We start from the raw sequence: 24,691 nt of genomic DNA on the forward strand, positions 1-24,691 counted from the left end.
GGTAAGATCTCTCTTAGATATCTAACCATCTATTTTTTTTATGTTTTGATTATGTTAAGGTTTTCATCTTTAATTTCTTTTGTTGGTGTGTTTTTTTTTTGTCACAAACCAACATGTGGTATTTTGAGTATAGTTTTTTACTCATTGATTGAATTTTGAAACAAATTGCATTTTTAGAATCTAAACTCACATATTGAAAAAAAATACTTTCAATTAGCTTTTGAAAAGTTAAGGAGGGAGCACACTCAAATTTCTATATTTCATGATGTGTCCACTTCAAAAATTAGTAAAAAATCATATATTCATTAAAGACTTAGCTAAAAAATCTAGCATAAACTACATGGTGTTAGCTAATTTCTTACCAAAGTGATTTTTGAAATTTAAAAAAATAGCTAACATTTTAGGGGTTGGACACCAGATATTGTGTTATGGTTTTTTGAAAAATAGGACCACTTTGTGTGCTCCCCCTTTTTTGAACCCTTGATATTCACCATTTTTACTAAAAAAAGTAGTTCAAAAAGTAGATTCAAAGCACTGCAACTCTAGTTCTTGTTACATATTAAAATTTAGAGCATAACTATCTTCATTTTCGTGTCAAAGATCAGACTTTGCTAATTTAAAAAAAAACAAATTGGCATTTTAAGACCCCCTTTTTATGTCACAACTTGGTGTACTTACCCCAATTTAATAACAACATAACTTTACTAAGGTCAACATCATAAAAATCAATATAGACATTAATTTTGAATAATCAATGAGCTCCTAATCATCTATAAAATTTCTTCGTAAGTGTTGAAATCTATATTGTTCAATATCAGAAGAACTATATAGTATCTACACTAAAATAATTTAATAAATACTTCCAATATTATTTTTTTAAACAACAAAGGCTTTTTAATAAGAATGATCTTATTATGCAACTGGAGCCTTAAAGCTTAGGTTTTATAGTACTTAAACCTATATTGTTGATTACTATAAGTTCTCCTATCCTCTATTTAATCAAAGTTAAATCTTCACTTTTAATGTTGATAAAAAAGTTAGGATAAGTTGACATTAACCTTGCAATCCTAATCCATTCAAATGTCTCCATGTTCCTTGGAAAGTGTTCCCTAGGACATGTGAGAAAAATATTAAATATTAGTACTTTATGTCTATTTGTAATTACATTTTTAAGAGGTGAACGTGAAGAGGTGATAAATATAAATTAAAATAGACAAAATGAACTTTTTCCCATATCCATATTGAGACATGAATGGTCATACATAAGGAGACCAAGTTTGAGAAGATAAAAGGTGTAAATTTGGGAATCTGAACAATCATTGAAAGTTACAGAGCACTCAAAATTTTTAAATTCTAAGTGGCTTTAGGTTTGGCACACAAAGAGGAGTCACTTTAAGAGTTCTATTATTTTGTTATGTCTATTGGCTATTCATTATCCAAGGTGTGATTTTTTGCAAGTGGTTTTGGCCCCTTGTTTTTTTAAAAACAATAGTTGGGTTTTCTCTCCCATTTGTCTATAAATTGGATCTAAGGCATTGTTGTTCTATCATAATTTTATTTAAGATTTACAAGTAGTTTCAGAATCATTTGAAGAAGTGAATTTAAGTATATTATTTTTGTTGGATATCTCTATTATGAAGAATAATAATATACTAAACCTCATTTTCTGGTGGAGTTTTTTACCGAAAGGGTTTATCCACGTAAATTTGGTGTCTCATTTGGTATGATTGATTTTATATTTATGTTGAATGGTGAAATAACATATTCATTTTAAATTTAGTTTCAGTTTTGGTCATCTTTTCACATTTATAATCACATAAGTAAGTTAAAATTACAAGCTTGCTTCACCTTTTTTCTTAACATTTGGTATCAGAGCTAACATTTCTACTGAGATGGAGATGCCTTTCTCTTTATGTATTGAAGGTTTTTTGATATATTGGGAGCTTTTGTTGTGTGGCTTTATATATTTAAAAAATGGATGGCTTCCAATTCTCACATAGATATTGATAAATTCAATGGCACTAGTTGTGAGGTGTGGAAACTGAAAATAGAAGATCTTTTGGAAGAAAGATTTTAATGGTTGCTAGTTTCACATGAAAAAAATCAAAGGACTATACTTTTTTGGATGATGCTTTGAAGAAACTGGACAAGAAGGAATGATGACTCATTTGGTTATGTCTTATCCATTCCATCCTCTTGAACATCTTGGTAGAAGACACCAAATAAAATTTGTGGAAGAGCATTAGTGACATATATCAATCTAAAAGTTTGTCCAGTAAGTTATATCTCAAGAGAAGATTATATTATTTTAAAATAAAAGAGGGTGAATCTATCATAGATCAAATTTGAATGCTTTTAATATTATTATAATCCAACTTGCATCAATAGATGTTAAAATAGAATATGAAGATAAATGTATCTTTTTTCTTTGCTCTTTACTTGAACCTTGAGGAACTCTGATTGTAACTATTAGTAATGGTTGTACAAAGCCAAAGATGGATATCTTTATTGGCATACTTCTTTCAAAAGAGGTGAAAAGAAAGTCTATGAATGTTGGCTCCCAATATGCCTTGCATGTGTGAGAAAGGTCTAAAGAAAAAGGGCCTAAAGGGGATAAAAATTGGGAGAAGTCTAATGGATGATCAGAGACCCCTAGAAAGAGTAAAGTAGTCTTGGAATTGTGGGAAAAGAGAGAAATAATGTTGATTTCTTCATGAAAATTCCTCCTCCGATGATTTTGATGCTTTGTTTATTTTTTCTACCATTAGTGATGATGTTTGGTTTATTGATTTAGGTGCTTCCTACCATGTGAATCCTCACAAAGAGTTGTTTTCCTCTTACAAATCATATGATGGGGGAGATGTTTTCATTGGTGACAAAAATATGAAATAATTGTTGGTAAAAGAAAGGTAAAATTATGTTCCAGTGATGGAAGAGTTTTAAACCACTGATAATGTTTTGAATACTCCAAGACTTGCACAAAATATTTTTTTGTATCTATGTTGAATTATTCTAGAATGCATGTTAGATTTGACAAGTTTGGTTGTAGGTTGGTAAGAGGGAGTTTGGTGATGGATAAAGGATCTCAAGGACTTTTTTTAGTCTCAATGCCTCTACATTTTGTAACTCTACCAATGTAACTAGCAATGAAAATGTATGTATGATGTGTCACCAAATATTGGGTCACATTGGTGAAAAAGGTCTTAGGACTAATATAAATAAAAAGCTGGTTGATGGTATTTTTTATTATTTTGTTGCCAAAAATGATTTACGTGAGCATTGTGTGTTTAATAAATAGAAAAAATCATCATTTCCTAAAGGAATCTATAAGGCGAAGAGATCTTTAAAAAATTATTCATTCAAATGTGTGTGGTCCAATGGTTGTTGTTGTTGTTGTCAACAATGCAACAAACTGAGAGGGGGGGTGAATCACTTTGCACCAAAACTTTAGCAACTTAAACCATAAAACATATCTAATGATTAACAATTAAAAAGAATGAAACAACACCACATAAATAACACACATAACACCAAGATTTTTGATGTGGAAAACCAGGTTAAGGGAAAAACCATTGTGGGAACCTACCCACAATGAGATAATACCCTATTAGGAGTAAATGTGAATACTACAATGAGAATGCACATGCATTTAGGCACACTGCCTAGAGCTCACTACTCAAAATAAGAAACCCAGAAAGGCTACAACCTTAAGGGAAGACTCACTACCTTATAGGAAGTCTCACTAACTTACAAAAACATTTGGATGACAATTTAAATAATATGAACTATAAAAATAACATCTTCATATGATTGAGTACAGTTCTAGTTAGGCACATAGTCTTCTCTGCAACACTTCTCTTCTCCTTCACACTTCTGAAAGATAAAATCACTTATTTGCACATCCAACTCGATCATTCACTTGCATATACAATGCAGACACTTGTAGACATACATCTTACATGATTATTACATATATTTATACAAACCCTTCAACCTACATTTCAAGGTCGACTAAACCCTCAATACAAATTACAAAATGATATCCTCACATGCTACAACAATACATACGGACCAAAAGAATGTCGGCTAAGACATAGTCTGGACCCAAACCAATACCGTAAACACGCAACACCTCCAACAATTATGCCTTGATCATCCGCCATACGCTACAACCACCAACAATATTGCATAACACAAAGAACATCACCAGACAAGGAAAATCTTCAATAACATGCACAATAATCAATGCAGACCACCAATATGCATAGAACATGATCAAAATACATTCACAAGAAATATGAATTCCATCACAACAACTACAACAACTTGGATTACCAGAATCATCATCATTTCTCTATCGGGCCTCTAGAACATTTACATAACTGATCATCAAACTGAAAGATTCGTTGTGGATATCCAAATCATGAACTGAGCTAACTGAGGGCACATATCAACGTCCAAAACACATTCCACACATCTGCAACCAAAGATATAGCAATCCTGGAGAAATACATAGCACAAACCAGAATACCGAATAACACAAACAACTACATAACATCCTCAATACCAGATCTCATAACTTGATCAAATCATCATGCGGACCTCTACAAATGGGAATGAACCATATACAGACAACGTACTAGAAACCCTGTAAACCACATCATCTCATCTATAATACACAAGCTAAACCAACTCATCCAATTACTGCAACACTAGGATACATATAAAACTTTCCAACTATCTCTTCATCAACAATCTCCACATATGTCACATATTTTGACATCAATGACAACACATCAATGGCAAGATATTAGCCAATATCCAACAGTTGTTTCTTTGGGTAAATCTTGGTATTAGGTTTTCTTCATTGATGATTTCTCTAGATACACTTGGATTTATTTTATGCATTCTAAATAATTTTTTCACCAAGTTTAAGAAATTTAAGGCCTAGTGGAAAAGAAATTATATTATAAGATAAAAGTGTTGAGGGATGATAATGGGGGTGAATATTGTTCTATGAAATTTGATGAATTCTGTAAGCATGCATGTATTTTTTGAAAGAATACTACTACTTACATTCCCCAACAAAATAGGGTAGTAAAAATAATGAACCGAACCATAATGGAAACATCTAGGAGCATGTTAAGTGGTGCTAATCTTGATAGATGCTTTTGGACATAAGCTATTGGTACTACTTGTTATTTGATTAATAGATCTCCTTGTTAAACTCTTATTGACAAAACTCCTTATAAAGTGTGGATAGGTAGAAAGCCTTTGGTTGCATGCTTAAGGGTATTTGGTTGTGAGGCTTTTTTTCAAATACCTCAAGAGAAGCGATCTAAATTGGATCCAAAAGCACACAAATGCACCTTCATTGGTTACAATGAGAAAGTAAAAGGTTATAAGATTTGGAATCATTTAAACTAAAAAACAATCTTATCTAGAGATGTTATTTTCAAGGAGTTTAGAGCTTACTCAGGTGAAGAACAACCAAAGGAGAAGAAAAAGATAATGAACTTCAAAATAAATATTGAGAAAATTATGGAAAAATAGTTACATGGGTCTGAGGATGGAGAAGAAGAAGAGGGTTCAGAGAGTTTAGATAATGTGCAAGATGGGTGCATATAGAAAGATGAATAGGTTGAGGCCATTACTTGTATCTTGAGGAGGTCCACAAGGCAACTGACTTAAGTTGATTGGTATATCCCACCATATTTTTATTAGATATTTATTTTGTTGATTACTAATGATGAACCTAGATCTTTTGGAGAGGCTCTCTTCAAAGGAAAGTGATTCTTGGATGCAGACCATGTAGGAGGAGATAATGGCCTTGGACAATTGTGACACCTAGGATCGTGTAATTTTACTCAAAGAAAGGAAGCCCATTGGATGCAAGTGGGTATTTAAAAAGAAGTTTGGAGTAGAAATTTAGTTAGAATGGTACAAGGCCTGATTACTGGCTGAGGGCTACTCCTAGAGAGAGGGAGTTGATTTTAGTGAAATTTTCTCTCCTATTATAAAATTGACTTTTATTAATTATATTCATATTGTCTATTGTTGTTGTTTGTGATTTTGTGATAGATAAAATGCATGAACTAAAACTATTTTTTTGCATGGGAATCTTGACAAGAAGATTTTTATGTGACAACCTAATGGTTTTGTTGTGAAAGGAAAATAATAATTGGTTTGCAAGTTAAATAGATCTTTGCATGGTTTGAAACAGTCACCCAAGATGTAGTACCATAAGTTTGATACTTTTGTATTGAATCTGGGTTATATGAGGAGTGGGGAAGATTATTGTGTTTATATAAATGTTATTGATGATCGGATACTAATCATTGTCTTATATGTTGATGACATGTTTACTACTAACATCAAGCTGATGATTAGAGAACTCAAGCCTCAACTTTTTGGCATCTTTGATATGAAGGACTTTGGGGCTACAAAATATATTCTTAGGATGAAGATCAATAGCAATCAGGTTCACAACAAGATTTGGTTAAGCTATAGTAAGTATACTGATACTATTTTGTAGAGATTTAATATGCATGACTGTAAGCCAGTTAATATTCCATTTACTTTGGTACTAAGTTGAGTTTAGACATGTGTCTAAGTTCTAATGATGATTGTGTGGATATGTCTAAGGTTCCTTATACTAGTTTCATATGTGTTTGAGTTGTAATGATGATTATGAGGATATGTCTAAGGGTCCTTATGCTAGTGTCATTGGGAGCTTAATGTATGCAATGGTTTACACTAGATCAAGTATAGCCCAAGCAGTAGGAGTTCTAAGGATGTTTATGTCTAATCCTGGTAAAGAGAATTAGACCTTTGATAAGAGGGTGTTTAAATATTTACGAGATACTTTTGATTAATATTCAATTTATCATGGTACTAATAATGCATTTAAGTTATTGGACATGCAGGGATTTGTTGATGTAGATTGGGCAGGAGACTTGGATAGTTGAAGGTCTACTAGTGGCTATGTATTTACTTTGTTTGGAGGAACAATGTGTTGGATGAGAAAGAGGTAGCCCACAATCACTTTGTCTATTACTGAAGTAGATTACATGGATTCTACTTATGCCTCTGAGGTGGTATGGTATTGGCATTGGTTTAAATTGTAGACTGTGAAGATTGGATGTGACAATTAGAGTTTTATATGTTTGTCAAAGAATCTCATGTATCATGCGCGTACTAAGAATGTTCATGTTCAATACCACTTTGTGCAAGAGATGGTTCATAATGGTAAGTTTATGATAGAAAAAATTGACTTTGGATAATGTTGTAGATTCTCTTATGAAGCCAATGACTATAGAAAAGTTCTCTTGGTGCAAGAAGGCCATGAGCCTTGATCACTATGCTGGATTTTATTTTCATCTATCTCTTGGATGTATTTGAAATGTATAATTTAAACTTAGATAATGTTAGGATAAGATGACATTAACCTTGCAAACCTAAGCCATTCAAATGTCTCCATGTTCCTTGAAAAATGTTCCCTAGGATATGTGAGAAAAGTATTAAATATAAATTGTACTTTATGGCTATTTGTAATTGCATTTTCAAGAGGTGTGTTGGTATTATGGATGTGTTGCATTGGTTTTTTCATTGATGTCAACACTTGTGAACACTTATCAGCACTGAAGATCTTTGGTTATTCTCACCAGCATGTTTAGTGACTTATGCATAGTCACCAGTATCTAGTTCACCAGTAGGTTATATTGTTCACCGGCACTGAGGATGATCTGTTATCATCTCGAGATTACTTGGTTATGTCAAAGACATTTTTTGGACACTTGGTTTTGGCGATTTGGTTATTGGTCTAATCGAGTTTGCATATTTGTTGTTACCAGCAAATAGGTCTAGTGTAATGCCCTGCCAGAAACCCTAAAGGAAAAACATCACAATCTATGCAACTAAGGGTGAAATAATTTTTATTTTTTTTAAAGAACAAGTGCTTGAATTAAACCTTAGCACATCTAATAACATAGCAGAAGTATAACTCCTGAATTTCCTAAGGGTCACCAATGATTATTACTTCGTAAATTATATTAACACAACGGAAAACCCTACTGTTCATCTTAAAGGAAAATTAAACGTTTAAGATAAAATTTCCACAATGAAAGAATTCAAAATACTCCAAAACAATCATTTAATATATACAAAAGAATTAAGTAACTAAAATAGCATACATTACAATGTTTCTTTGCTTTACAATATTCAAAAATACATGTTTTCAAAAAAATTACATCATGAGTTAAAATGTTACAAAATGAAAGTTACATAAAGTTTCATTTCAAGACCTCAAGTTTTCAACTGAACAATGGTTACGAACAAGAGCTGGTACATGAACCACAAACCAAGAACCTTAGAGAAGTCATTCCTCGCATGAAGATACATTCTAGTACATCCGATGGGAAGTGACACTACCACCCGACCATGTGATTCCGAAAAGGAACCACCCCACCGTGCTGGAGATAGTAGATAACCCTCAAGCAAGCAAAATAAGACAAGAACGAAAGGACTACAAGACTCCACACACAACCATGTGACTCAACTCACAAAACACTAGTGACTCTAAGGAGAAAGTGTCATCACATGTCTTACAGTGGATACCATGGTATAGCATCCATAGGTCCCAGCCCCCATCCTAGGATATCCTGGTAACCTCTCCAAAACCTCTGATTCCAACTAAGTCTCATGTGGACCCTACCAATCCTTTCATGAAGACAAGGTGGTAAGTTTGCCATTCCAGGCCTTCTCGCTACATTATGAGCCCTGTACTAGCACTCACCTATGTGCAAGGCACATTATTTTATTTAACATTTATTCTACCCTCCCCTAATCATTTATTAGATTATCACTTTCTTAACCAACTTTCGATGGGTTATCCTGTCACCACTTCGGGCATGGCCCCCGCTCGAAAGCCACTCTCTCTCTTAGGACACTACAGGATAGTTCTATCTATGGAACTCTATGGTGACACAGACAGCGATACCTAATCCTGACATACCTAAGATGAAAGATACATAATTACTAACCTAAGGTTGACCATTACAAACAACTCACAATGGCTCATTTCCTTAAGGTTATACATCTAAATATCTGGCCAAAACACAGTAACACAGGACATACTGACAACATGACTCAATGTACTTAACTGCAACTACCATCTAAACAAGGCAATCTTACATAAAAACATCTAACACACAATTAACTTACAGTACGAATATACATTTCCAAGACATGAAGAACAGTTTAGGTGGCATAACTCAGAATTTAACACTTAATAACATGTTTAAGAGTTCAATTACTCTTGTTAACTACTATAGGTAAGCAACCTCAATAATTTCAAATTATACCATAAACTAAGATCAAAATAAATATATTTATTTCATCAAAGAAGTCTTACAAGAAGACATGATACATTTCTCAATAGAATAATGTCTTTATTTTTATTTTATTTTTTTGACACTAGAGTGTTACATCACTCTTCCAGGAAAAATGGAGAAGTGCACTTGTCAAACTCTGCAAGATCTAAAGGAGTATAACCTTCAGATTTTCTTTCACTCAGGGGAAAGTACCCCACGGACTCATTATCACTTAAGGGGGTATACCCCTCTTATGAGTCAGAACTTATAACTATCGGCCTTACTGGAGAGCACTCTAGCTTAGGTTCTTTTCCTTTTTCAATAGTAACTTCTATAGTAGGACTCTGAGTAGGACCTTTTTCTATCTCTTTGCTCTCTTCAGGAGCTGGGTTCTCTTCAGTAGGGTTCTCATCCACAATAGGCTTGATAGGTGTCAGAGAATCTTTCTTGACTTTCAAGTAATGAGCATATCCAGCTACGGATTTGCGAGTTGACTGTTTGACACACACCATCTTTGTAACATATCAACAGTAAGCCATTACTTCCCAGACTCTCCTAGAGAAACATCTAATAAATCTTAACAACTAGGCTTGAAAGCAAACATAATTCCTTTTATAAAATAATCAAGTGTGCAGTATGTACAAAATTTCCATAGCTATAGCTATAATACAATTACACTTAATATTCTATTATTTTCCACGAACTAATCCAAACAATAATTTAATTCTTTTACCGAAAACATAAACTAAACCATAAACATTACTTATCACTAAGGCTTATAAATAATAATGTTCCAAAACTAAATATATCCCTGACCTTTTGCGGTGTTAACCCATATGCAAGATCTCTACGTCCTTCTGCTGAACAATAGCATGCCTTGCGAACCTTATCTCCAATAGACACCAATACTCTATCCCAAAAAACAGCTCTCTTTGATTCTTCCTAAAATATTCTCTCTATCTCTCTATTTTACTCTATCTTTCTCCTCTATTCTAATTCTCTCCTCTTGAGTTCACCGTCCTCAATTCGATGCAAAATGAAATTCTCTCCCTACTTCCTTACTCCCCACCTTTATTTATACTCGAATTAGTCATGACTTCTCCTATGTCTAAGGCTTGGTTATGGAGTTGATGAGGAGTCTTTTACTGAATTACTTTTAGTTTCATCTTCAATTAATCTCCACTCTTCAGTTATACACCAAAAATCATGGTAGACTGATACAAAGGATGGAAGGATCGGCAAGTTACAAGCAATTGTCAAACATGTAAGTGTTTGTCATGGGTGAGATAATAGTCCTCACTGCCAAGTCGCCTTACTCTTATGTCACGTATGCCTCGCATTAAACTTACCACTCGGTGTCCCTTCCTACATAGTCGCCATTATCGCCATGAAGAGTTGGTTCAAAACAAACTGTTTTTACTATGCCTCCACCGCATTTACCAACGTGCAGTTTAGTTCCATCGTGAAGGAGGAGTGGTGGTTTAGTGTGTTGAACAGCAAGAGGGGAGGGGTGTCATTGTTTGCTGCGTTGGCGTGACCAAAGGAAGAGAGGAAACATGCAGGCTATGGGGGAGGAGGGTGGTCAGTTGTAATACTGACCCCTCCCTTTATTAAGGGGGGTGTTTGATATTACTATCAACCACCCTTTATATTATATATTGGTATACACTATAACCCCCGCCACCACCTTTTAAATAATTTTTTTTTTATTTGTTTAATTATAATTTCTTTATTATATTTTAATAATTAATTAATGACCTCTATTTAAACATTCAACCCTTAATCCCTCCTAAGCAAATTTAAATATATATTTTGATTTTCCAATATTTATAATTAATGGCTTTTCATATGTATATTTAAACAATTGGTTTAGATATATATATTACATGTTCGAAAAGTATATTATATGTGACATTTTAATAATTCTAATTTTATATACATATATCTTCTCAACATAATAGTTCGAATTGGCGATATTATCTAGTGATAGTTCAATCACTTAATCTTTATTCAAATAACTACCTATAATTGACAATCGCCCCCCATGTATATAATGTCTATACATATATTCAAATGATCGAGTCACAATTATCGAACTAACATGCTGATGAGATTCATATCTACTTATACCAAGATATTAACTCGTCCTTTATAAACAACATTAAGTCACTAGATCACTTGACTCTTTTTCCTCCAAATACCAAAACTACTCTTTACTCTTATAGACGTAATAAACGTAACAATTACCAATGGCATACAATAATTAAGAACACTAAACACACAAACTGAGCAAGCATCAAGCGACTTTTCATAAAGATCAAACAGTAAAATATGAAGACCGAACAAATTGACGGAACGACTAACTGACGACACTCACCTGAGTGTAACTGACTATAATAGGGTCAACTACTATCTTCTTTACTTCCATTGGAAAATATAAGGCATGATCAGACCTGTGTAGCTAGGTGGAGACGTTACCCCCGTACCTACCCGGTACTTGTACCTGCAATATCCTACATCACCGAACCACACATGCATATATACCATATATAAAACACGACATACACATCAATGAAGGAGAATCGTGACATTCCCTATCTCACCGAAATGAGTGAAGGAAAATCATCCCCTTGCATCCAATACACTTGTAGATACAAAACATACATTGCAATAAACCATACTATGCCATAAATCACAAGTACAGAAATAGTGTAAATAAATCATGCATCTCATATTCAGATTAAGCATGGAATAATGTCATATAAATCTGAATAATAATTCACGGTAATGTATCCAATGAAAATAACAAGAACAAAATATGAGTCCAAATGAGTAGGGGTACTACATTCTCCCCCCCAAGACTAGGGTTACTCCTAGAAGCCTAAAACAAATATGAATACAACTCTCTCATCTTCGCTGCATCCTCCCAAGTCGCTGAGGTCTTGTCATTTGGGTCCCATAGGACCCTTACCTGGTCAATGGTGTGACCCTTGAGGATCAAATCCCGATGCTGAAGAATGCGCATGGGCTCCATGGAAAGCTGCCCGTCCTTGACCTGCAAAGAGTTCAAATCAAGAACATGTGTCACATCAGGGTGATAAGGTCGAAGAACTAAAACATGAAAGGGATCGTGGATGCGGGATAAACTCGGTGGCAAGGCAAGACGATAGGCAACAAGACCTATCCTCTCAAGAATCTCAAAAGGGTCAACAAACCGAGGCACCAACTTAGAACCGTTTCCATAACGGATTCGACTCTTCCGCGGACGCACTCTCAGAAACACACGGTCGCCAACCAAAAACTGATGATCTACCCTATGAGCATCTGCATACTTCTTATGCCTATCCTGTGCAGCTACCAAATGCTGATGAATCCGCCCAACCTACTGCTCCATCTCTTGAAGAATATCCGAGCCTATAAGCACCCTGTCCTCTAACTGATCCCAACTCAAAGGAGTGCGGCAAGGATGACCATATAATGCCTAAAAGGGGGACATACCTATGGAGCTATGATATCCATTGTTATACGCAAACTCTACAAGATAGATATAATCCTCCCAACGCGACTACTGGTCCATAACATACATCCGAAGCATGTCCTCCAAAACCTGATCCACTCTCTCTGTCTGACCATTTGTCTCTAGGTGATAAGCTGAACTAAAGTTCAACTGAGTCCCCAAAGCATGCTGCAGTGAGGTCCACAATGCCTAGGTAAAGACTGGATCTCTATCAGAAATGATCCACCTTGGAACCCCATGCAATCTCACTACTTCTTCCAAGAAAACTTATGCCACCACTGTTGCTGTATAGGAAGCTCGAATAGGAACAAAATGAGCAACCTTTGTCAATCTATCAACTATGACCATGATGGCATCATGACGACGCGAAGAGACAGGCAACCCAACAATGAAATCCATGGAAATGATATCCCATTTCCAATCCGGTATCAAATTAGGCTTAAGAAGCCCTGCCGGGTGCTGATGCTCTGCCTTCACCCGCTGGCACTCTAAACACTTTGACACAAAATCAGCAACGTCACGTTTCATGCCTGCCCAATGATAGATCTATCTAAGATTTGTGTGCATCTTCTTGACACCTGGATGTGCCGAATAAGGTGCACGATGGGCCTCGGTCATGATCAAGATATGAAGACCCTCCAAAGAAGGTACATAGATCTGCCCATGGTGACGAAGAAGTCCATCTGCCTCAAGATTATATCTAGAATATCTTCCCTCTAAAGGCCTTCCAGACTCTATCATGGTTCTAACATCTTGATACCAAGTATCCTGAGGAAGAACTCTAAGAATCCTCTCTCTCAGGTCATCTCCAAGGGACAATGTCGAAAATTCATGCCGCCTACGACTCAAAGCATCTACCACTACGTTATCTTTCCCCTCAATGTATCGAACCTCAAAATCATACTCGTAGAGGAATTCCATCCATCTCCACTGTCGAGCATTCAAATTCAGTTGTGTGAAAATATACTGCAGACTACGGTGATCACTATGCAATTCAAACCAATGTCCCAACAGAAATTTCGCCATTAATAGCCAACCATTTAGTACATACCTAGTCTATAACTTTAGAATAGTAATATTATGTTTTATTTACTAAAATTAATCAAACAAAATGGGCAAGCCTAAGATTTTTTTTGTCTTTCCATTTGCACTACAATATAATACTCATAGAATATGACAATTGTGAGAATATGTGATCTCATTTATCAACACACATTATTGAGTTAGCGGGCCTAGAATTCTAAGCATAAATCTAAAAAGATGATAAAAATAGTATGTAATACTAAACAACAATATAAATAATTGCTTCCATTCAACAAAATTGGTGCTCCAGGTCCATAACTGTTCAACTCATTGAATGATCCCCAAAAATTTCCAAGAGTGTAGAAGGATATACATTTAGCCTCAAATACCCACAACCCTTTTGAGATTTTTTGCAACAATAATTCATTGTTCTGTTGAAATTCATAGAGATTTAAAACAAAAAACAAGCCTTTACTTTGTTAAAATAATTAGAAGGCCTTCAAATCATACAAAGAAAACCAGACCACCCAGAAGACCTATTCTACAAGAGAAATTTTCTAGCTAGGTCAAGCACTCAATGATCTAGATCCCTCTACTATCCTCCCAGTCTAATATGGGCTATAGATATTAGCAGATTGGGAGAGGATCTAAACCACTAGAGAACTTACAAATCTATGCAACATAGAAAAACTAGGAGAATTTACTTTAAAACCAAATGCACATATATAATTGGACTTAACAAGGTAAATAAACTTGATAAGTCTTACAAACCAATTTTGCCTTTAATCTCATCTCATTTGTAAAAGTTTTATACCCATATTTGGATCCATAACAATAGAAGAACATTATGGTAGTTACCTATAACAAATAATGCAAGGGAGACATGGGAGTTATGTATTCCAAAACTTGATCCATATTGCAAGATGTCATGGTTTGATCTTAAGTTCACTTGGCTAGTTTATGCTTGCCTACCTAAATAAATTTGAAATATTAACCATGTGATGAGTACAAATTCTTAAATTAAATGATCTTTTGCAATATTAGGGCTCGCAATAGGTAATATAATGGATTGAATTGAGTGAAATGATAGACGTTGTAGGATTTAGTAAGGAATTTGTAGTATTCTCTTTTCTAGTACTAGAAACAAAGGAAAAATGGCTAGAAGATCACACACTTGTTCTTCAAACCCTCCTACAAACATACATAAAATAGTAACAATTTTTTTTACCAATGATCAAGTGTTGTTTTCCCCATTTTAGACATCTCCTTCAACTATCTCAATCTCTCTACACCCACTACTTCAATCTAGTGCCAATAATTTTAAAAGAAAAATCTCTGAATTTTTTGGGGTTAATCTATTGGATTATTAAAAAAAAATGCACCCTGTTAAATAAATTATTGGATTTTTTGGGGTTAATCTACTAGATTATTAAAGATTTTTGCACCCTGTTAAATAAATTATTGGATGCAAGGTAAAATCTATTTTCATTTCCACCCTCGTTTCTTGACATGTATGCAAGAATGTGGAAAATTAGACAAGGCACATGGACTGTTTGTATGTTTAGGTTGGGAGTTCTTTTAAAGACTAGAGGAGGAGAAAGAAAACAACCAAATTAATTGTCTTGTGAAATAAGAATGTCTCTTTTCTAGTTGAGTAGTTCCTAGAGGAAAATTCATTCTCGTGCATTGTATACCTACAAACCTTTCCTGACATTCTACAATTGAAAATAGAGGCCAATAACACCACCAAAAAACTTTGAATTAATATTTTCCTTAAAAAATGTGCAACTTCACTAATGCAAATAACATTTGAAAAATAAATCTTAAAAAAAAAGAATTCGAATTGGCTATTTGGATGTAGTTTAAACACTATTTAAAATTGCCTCGCTTCCTATAGTTCCATGACACAAACTAATAAGAGAATTAGTCTATCTAAAATCAATTGTCTTATAATAATGTGTAATCTTTGAGTCTATATTTCCCTATACAAGAACCTCTCTCCTAAGGTTCATCTAAAAGCTAAAAATTCTACACAACCTTTTATGCAATAATTTAATATCGATTTAACACATTAAATATTGCATTATATTATCGCATGAAATACAAACTAGATGTGTTGGTCATAATGCACCATTTACGTATTTGTTGTATACATAGAGATGCAAGTCAACATAAATAGAGGAAAGATAAAATCATACAAATAACTATGCAATAACAATAAGAGATCTTTAACATGCACTAAATCATCTAAATCTATATTTGAAATGAATTATATATACATATGATTTAGTCTTCAACCAAGAGAAACTTTCCCTTAAAAACCTATGGGTATCTATTGTTATTGAAGCCTATATGAGAGTTGTAATGTGAAAGATCATACATAGTCTCATCCCATTAATATGCCGGATATTATTCTAAAGTATAAACAAATAAAATCAAATTCAATTAGTGGAACAAACATGAACCATGCATGAAATAAGGGAAAGACAATGGCCACCAAAGGTGTACAGATCAATCACTAAATATGTAGTATACTTCTGTTGGCAAGAGACATTTCTCAGGTAATCAGATGGCATTGATGGCAACTCCAGTTAGTAATTCTATCTGCAATTCATGGTTTGCCTATACCGGAAGTCTGGGTGTAAATTTGGTTAAGTCTAGTGAAGTTAGAACAGAGCATCTGACAGAGTTTTGTATTTTGGTTGGTATTTCATTTCAGTTGGATATTTTGTGTTGCAGAGATATGGGAAGCTTGATAAATGTCTGGAGTACCTTAATCCATGATTTTAGCCTCCGATGATAATTCATGTTCAACTTAAAAGATTTGGTATATTGGTTTTTGGGTTGAACAGTGTAGTATTGTGGACTTGTATGTTAGATTGTTGTACAGATTTGATGGAGCCATTTTGGTGATTGTTTTTGTGTTCAAGGATGTTTAGCCAACTTGTGGGAAGCATGTGGACAACTCATTTTGGTCTAGATATGCATTGCAGATCGGATTCAACCGACAATTCATACACGTTTGGTGAATATGTTATATGTTCTTGAGCCAACAAGTAGTCGATGTGATTTCATGTTGCGGACATATAAGGTCAATGTAGTTGATCATTTTGGGTATGAAAAAGGTTGTGTGATTGATGGTGTGCAATTTCACGTTCGCAATTCAGAGATTTATTCTCCAAATTAATGCGGACAATGAATCAGAGCGGTATAAAGAAAAGTATGATATATTTGTAAATGTGCTTAACCGAAACTATAATTTGGCATTTGATGCTATTGTTTAGTTCATATACTTCAGTAATCTATTGTAATTCATTTATAAGATAGTGAGTCTTTCTTAGGTTGTAGCCCTTGTTGTTTTTCAGCAGTGAGCTCTAGGCAATGTGTCTAAATCATGTGCATTACCAACTATAATATTTCTATACTTCTGCAGAGTATATTTATATTGTGGGTTCAACCCCACCATGTAGTTTCCCTTAACCAGGTTTCCATGTAAAAATCTTGGTGTTATGGTGTTTTGTATATTGGGTTTTTGGTCTTGCATATTTCTTTTGTTCATATGCATTAAGTGGTTGAAGGATCAAATTAATAAGATAAAAGTTGTAGAGCATTGATTCACTCCCCCCTCTTAGTGTTCCTTAATTCCAACAATTGATATCTGATCTTAGTTCCTCAAAAGAAGTTAGATAACAACTTGAGGAGGATTCGGGAAGGTGTTTCAATGGATTTCGGTAGTCTTCAACATTAACTTCTTGTTGCACTTGATGATCTTGATCAGTCTAAAGCTGAAGTCCAGAACTTGCAAGTGAATCTTAAGGATGCCGAGAATTTCATTCAGTTATTGAAAGAGAAACTAAATAAGTCTAGGGAAAATAGAAAGGAACTTGTTGATCATCTAAAGAAGAAAGAAATCCAAAGTATGAATGATGAAGCCTTAAGGGAGAAGATAGAAGAATGTGGAAAGCTTGCATAATATAATGTTGTCCTAAAGCATGAAATGGAATCTATAGTGATGAAGTTGACTAGGAGATTGAAGGAAGAAAGAAGAATGAAGAAGTTCTCAATTAGTCCCTGAAAGATAGATCTGATGAATGTTGTAGACTTAACTGTGAGAATGATCAACTTAAGCTTGAACTGCTTCAATCCAAGAACAATGAGCAAGAGCTTGAAAGATAGATTATCATTCTTTGGAATGAACTTGCTACTACAAATGAGTACAAGGAGAATCTCAAGATCAACTCAGCTAAGTTTGATGAAATTCTTGAAAGCCAGAAGAGTGGAGATGAAAAGCAAGGTCTTGGATTTGAGAAAGGTGAAAGCTTTGGATCTGGTCAAAGCAATAATCCTAAGTTAGTAAATCAGAAGAACAAAAAAGGAATGTTTTTTTGATAAGACAACCTAATGCTCAATATTTCAATGGCAGTTGTGTTGTTTGCAATAAATTTGGTCATAAAGTTGTTCAACGCAAAAATAGGATGAATCATAATTTTCCATCTTTCTCCAATCAATGTTTCAAATGTAGTAAGTATGGACATAAGTCAAATGAGTGCAGAACTACGATGAATAACTCATTTAATAGAAGAAACATTAGATGTTATGCATGTGGTAGGTTTGGAAACATTGCTAATCAATGCAGATCAAGAAGAAATCGAGGGAATTTCAAGCCTAGACAAGGAAATGTAGTGTGCTACAACTGTAACAAATCCAATCACATTGTAAGATTCCACATAAGCATAAATGTGAATAGGAATGGTCTGACAGACAAAAATAAGGGTGTACAAGAAGAAAATAAAGGCAAAGAGAAAGTGGATGAAATTCAGGAACAAATGAATAAGACATGGGTTAAGAAGAGTGATTATGATGTAGGGAATGGATCTGCACCTAAATTCGATGCTCAAAATTCCTTTGGGAATTAAGCTAAGGCCTCTGACCTAGGGGGAGTTTTTATGAAAATCCTATGCCCCCCTATAGCAAGTGATACCTGAATTCGGTAGGTTGGCATATGTTGTGTTAAGTTATTACAGATGATGTGAGATGATCTCCAGAATAATTTGAGCTATAATGAAGATCCACAAATGATTCTTGTGAAGTTGTCTGTAAAAGCTGAGTATCCAAAAAGTTAGGGTAAAATGCAATTAATGCACCCTAAAAGTTAGGTATGAAAGTGATTAAATAAAATCGCTCACCTTCATTTGTCACTTTGCATTCGAGAGAACAAGAGGATAGCACTCTGCAAGAAGGTTTGGAAATAAACCAAAGTGTGATCCAGATTCCTAGTGCAAAACCCTAATCCAAGTAAGAAATTATTTTCTACTAAACTTTTCATTTCAAGATTTCTAAGATGGATACCACACGGGTTGTTGATATGGTGCAATCACCGGTTAGGAGGGACCTAAAAGAGATCAATCAGGATAGGTCAACAAGAGTAAACACAACGGAAACACAAGGATATGATGGAGGCAATGCAAAACTAAATGAGTTATATCATGAAAACTAATTATAGTCAATTGGGTTACTAAAACTGGCTCACTGGCCTACTAAAACATGCTTAATTACAAAACAGGTCACAACCGGGACCTCAAATCTTAGGATCTATCTTCTATGTTCTATAACTTAACTGATATCTATTTATCTACATTCTAATGCTCAATTACAATGATTTATACGATCCAAGGGGATTCGATCGGCCCAAAAAGAAATCAAATGTTGAAGAACAAGACCTAACGTGTAAAAGAACAAGGTCGGCCTCCGCCAAAGAAATTCCTTCGAAAAATCCAACAGATGAAGTGTAGATCAAAGGGAAGGTCGGTCACATGCCAAGGAACATCAGATTCAACATTTAGGGCTCCACAAGCTACGAAAGGGATCCAGTAGATCCGATAGATGACAAATGCAAATAGGTCCAAGAAACCAATACAAGAAAACTGTTTCAGAAACCGGTAGCGATAACTTGTCGAAAAATTATCCAAATACTCCATGGTTTGGGAATAAGGTTGATGATCAAGTCTTCAAGCAAAAATCGAACTCCTCGAGATCTAGTGAGCCAATGCCAAAAAATGTAGAATAAAATGTTGAAACTATAAAATAAAAAGAAAATATTTTTGGTTGATGCAAAATTGCCAAGAACCAGGGATGCTCCTGCATCATGATATCGCCAAAAGAGCTCAACCGAACTTCAAGAAAAATCCATTCATTTCAATCGAGGTAGACTCACATGGATCTTTTTCATCAATTCCATATGGTGTTTTGCATGTTGAGGATATCAAGGTATATATTCATGCAAACCTTGAGGAGTAAGGTAGCTCTCACTTGCTGAATCTCTACAATAATCTACTAGACAAGAATTTCAGGCTCAAACCTAAATTTAAGATGCTAGAAGAAAATAATTTTCTACAGTTTGTCAAATTCCTATTGTTTGATGAACACAAGTGGATCCGATATGGTCATAACAAGATGCATGATTAATTTATGTGGTTGAATAAGTCATTCAAGATCACCAAGAGTTCCATTAGAGACATAACAGATCTTTACTCAACCGATGAATTGCTCACACTAAAATTTGTGAAGAACCAGATTGTCACTAATGCAACCAGCTCGAAGTTTGATAAAAGGGAAATGACTAATAATGACATTCTTGAGGATGATGTGAGATTTGCCTCGATGGTGATAAGATACAAGATCTATAGTTCTAGATGGGAGAACTTTGTATTCGGAACTACTATCTACGCTACATATGAGATGATCTAGTAAGATAAGAAGTATGATCTGTATGAATTTCTCTGGAGTGAGTTGATGAATAATTTCACTAAGATCAAGGAACACAAGAAGAATATATTCAAGTGCGGTACTTTACTCATGTATTTATTCTTTTTCTTCACAAAAGAAGTTCTCAGAATAGGTCATGTCCAATGGTCATATGATAGACCGGTAGCTACCCAAATTAGAGATCTTCTATATAACATTGTATATAGAAAAACTTGGAAAGCCATTCTCTAGGGTTATTTCCAAAAAAAATAGAGTGCAATGCAAGATAGGGAGAGGATTTCTAAGTCCATAGTTTAAAAGTATAAGGATACAATTTGCTTCATGGTTGACACATACCAATGTCTGATGCAAGTAGTTGCTCATCAATAACTATTTGGATCATGCACATGGGGTATGAGGTGGATAAGAAAATCCTTGAGTTCTATGCTCAACATCTCTTGAGAAAATCAGTAGATCCTTCAGAAGAAAGGTTCGATACATTTGCAGAGAAGAACTTGAAATTGTATTCACAATTCAAGAAGCCAAAAATTTAGAAGAAAGTAAGGAAGCACATTGAGGAATATGCTGAGAGTATTGGGATCTCTAAGGAAGCAGTCTGGGAGGCAAGAAAGAAGACTCAACAAGCAACATAAGGAAAACTAGTGAAGGTTCAATCTTTAGGTTTGGGAGCCTCCACCCCTAAGCCAAGGCAGGTTAGAAGCACTGCTCCCTCCTCCAGTTCTGCAAAATCAACCAAATCTCTAGTCAAGCCATCTGGTAAGGGTGAGAAGATGAAGAAAGAGAAGAGCACAAGGTTTTATGTCACTATGAAGGATGATGAGAAATCTGAGTCTGATGAAGAGGTGAAGGAAATGTAGAACAAGGGCACCAAAGCCACCAAAGTCTCTAAGGACAAGCCCTCTAGTGAAGGTCAAGCCAGCAAGAAGGAAAAGGTAGATCCAAATAAGCTTGGTATGATAGTCCAAGAGGTTGAAGAAGCCTTAATAGTGCAAGGTAATCTAAAGCCTCTTTTTTAATTTTTATGACAAATTTGATGAATACTCCAACAAAATGATTCTAGAAGAAGCCACTGTAAAGTATTTAATCATTTTCAATAGGACTCTTGTAGAAATAATGTTAGAAATTCCAAAAAGCCTATATGATATTCTAGAAACGAGAAGAAATATTGCTAAAGAAGCGGATGAAAGGTTAAAAGAGTATGTAGTAGTTAATATATGTCTGGTAATAGCAGTAGACAAAATAAAAATAATACTCAAAGAGACCCAAAAGCATTTTAGGAGAAAAACAAGAATTAATAAGATTATGATTTGACAAGTAAGTAAAGTAATAAAGGATATTGAGGCAATCCTGAAACCAATTTTGGAGAGGAATCAATATGATGTTGTATCATCCATTCCGAGAAAGAAAAATGATCAACCAAAAGATGATCAAGTTGATGTGAGTATTCCCTCTATTCCAAAAAAAGAAGATGCAGATAAAGATAAACAGGGAGATGAGTTGAATAAGGGTAAAGAGGAGAAAAAGGTTGAAGAAACAGACACTGCAGAGGATGTGAAATATTTTATTGAAAAGGATAAGTAGACTTTTTATGATCCATCACTTTCTCAAGGTCCTATTAACTTGGCCACTCTCTCTCCTATACAAAATTGTTCATGCTAAGGCAAGAGAGAAATTTTTGAAGTCGCATATGGAGGACAATTAGCTGACGACTCTTGCATCTAGTGTCCTAAAAAATATTATGCCTACCTATGTCAAGGAAACTTTAAATTCTCCATCCAGATAGCTTAAGAACCTGATCAACTTTGTGCATACTCATTTTGAATCATTTGAGAAGTCAACAGAGATTAAGGTTCAGAATAAATTTAATGTTAAGAGATTCGGTAAGCTGCAAAAGATGATTGCTAATGATAGAAGTGTGCTAGACACATGTGTAAAAGGTATCCAGGATGTCTTATCAAAATGAGGAAATATCTACAAGTCTTGTTTATCATTTTCAAATCTTGTTGCAGACATTAAAAAGCAAATTATGGAGAATCAAAAGATACTGGCAAAAATATCACGGTCCTTTGATCCTTTGTCAATCTCGGCAGCTAGTTAGGAAACTCAGGTTATAACATTTCTTGACAAGATCAAGAATCTGAGCCATGAAAAGGAGAAGATTCTTATCAGAATTGGTGAGCTTTGAAGCTTCATTACTCCCAAGTAAAACACCATGTTCAGTGCATTGAAGGAAGCTCAGGATGTTATTTCCACACATGATCTTGCAAATCTTCAGTCAGCAAAAATGCAAGCATATCTCTTTAGTGACCTAATCTCATTTTTGGAGTGCCTTAAGAAATGTTGGGATAGTAACTTCAGCTCATTGAAAACCATTTTTTAATATATCTTTAAGTTCATGTAAAGTTTGTGTGTATATGTGTTATTGTATATAGAGTTTTGGTTTGAATTTTGGCATCTAGATCCCTACCTTTTCCATTGTTGTCAAAGGGGGAGTGTAGGGATGATAAAAATGGTGTACTCATCTTAGAGGGAGTTTTGAAATTTTGGAATTTTGAGATTTTGAGTTTCGCGGTGTATATATGTTGGTACTAATTTTGACACTTAGTCATTTTTCACTAAGTGTTGCCATCAATGCCAAAGGGGGAGATTGTTGGCAAGAGACACTACTCAGGTTGCCAGATATTGTCATTCATGGCAACTCCAGTCAGTGATTCTATCCACAATTCATGATTTTCCTATACCATAAGTCTGAGTGTAGATTTAGTTAAGTCTGATGAAGTTAGAACAGAGCATCTGACAGAGTTTTGTATTTTGGTTAGTATTTCATTTTAGTTGGATATTTTGTTTTGTGGAGATAGGGAAAGACTCATAGATACCTGGAGTACCTTATTCCATGATTTTAGCCTTCGTTGATAATTCATGTGCAAGTTAAAAGATCTGGTATATCAATTTTTAGGTTGAACAGTGTAGTATTATCGACTTGTATGTTTGATTGTTGTGCAGATTTGATGGAGCCATTTTGGTGATTGTTTTTATGTTCGAGGATGATTAGTCAGCTTGTGGGAAGCATGTGGACAATTATTTTTTGTTCGTATATGCATTGGATATCAGATTCAGCTGACAATTCATACACGTTTGGTGAATATGTTATATGTTCTTGAGCCAACATGTAGCCGATGTGATTTCATGTTGTGGATATATAAGGCCGATGTAGTTGATCATTTTGGGTATGAAAAAGGTTGTGTGATTGATGGTGTGCAATTCAGAGATTTATGCTCTAGATTAATATGAACAACGAATCAGAGAAGTATAAAGAAGAGTATGAGATGTTTGTAAATGTTCTTAACTGACACTATAATTTGGCATTTGTAGATGATATTGTTTAGCTCATATACTTTAGTAATCTATTGTAATTCGTTTGTAAGGCAGTGAGTCTTCCTTAGGTTGTAGCCCTTGTTTTTTTTTAGCAGTGAGCTCTAGGCAATGTGCCTAAATGTATGTGCATTCCCAACTGTAATATTTCTATACTTCTGTAGAGTATATTTATATTGCGGGTTCATCCCGACTCTGGTTTTTCCCTTAACTAGGTTTCCATGTAAAAATCTTGGTGTTATGGTGTTGGGGATATTTGGTTTTTGTTCTTTCATCTTTCTTTTATTCATATGCATTAAGTGGTTGAAGGATCAAATTAATAAGGTTAAAAAATTATAGAACATTGATTCACCTCCCCTCTCAGTGTTCCTTGATCCCAACGACTTCAAGGTTTGCATATTTAAAATGCTTCAAGTATTTTTTGGAAAATAACCTACAACCAAGGTATTGTTTACATAATCCTTTGAAATTAATCTACTATTTACATGAATAAAAGGGAAAACAATAGTGCCAATAGTTGGTATATCATGATCATTGTAATGATATTCAATATCTTTCTTCTCACCACAACTCCATCCTCATGTTTCCTCATATTGATTTCCTTAATTTTTCATTCCTTTCGCTCATTCTTGGTCGTTGACAT

This window comes from Cryptomeria japonica, chromosome 2, assembly GCF_030272615.1.
Source record: "Cryptomeria japonica chromosome 2, Sugi_1.0, whole genome shotgun sequence".
Taxonomy (NCBI): domain Eukaryota; kingdom Viridiplantae; phylum Streptophyta; class Pinopsida; order Cupressales; family Cupressaceae; genus Cryptomeria; species Cryptomeria japonica.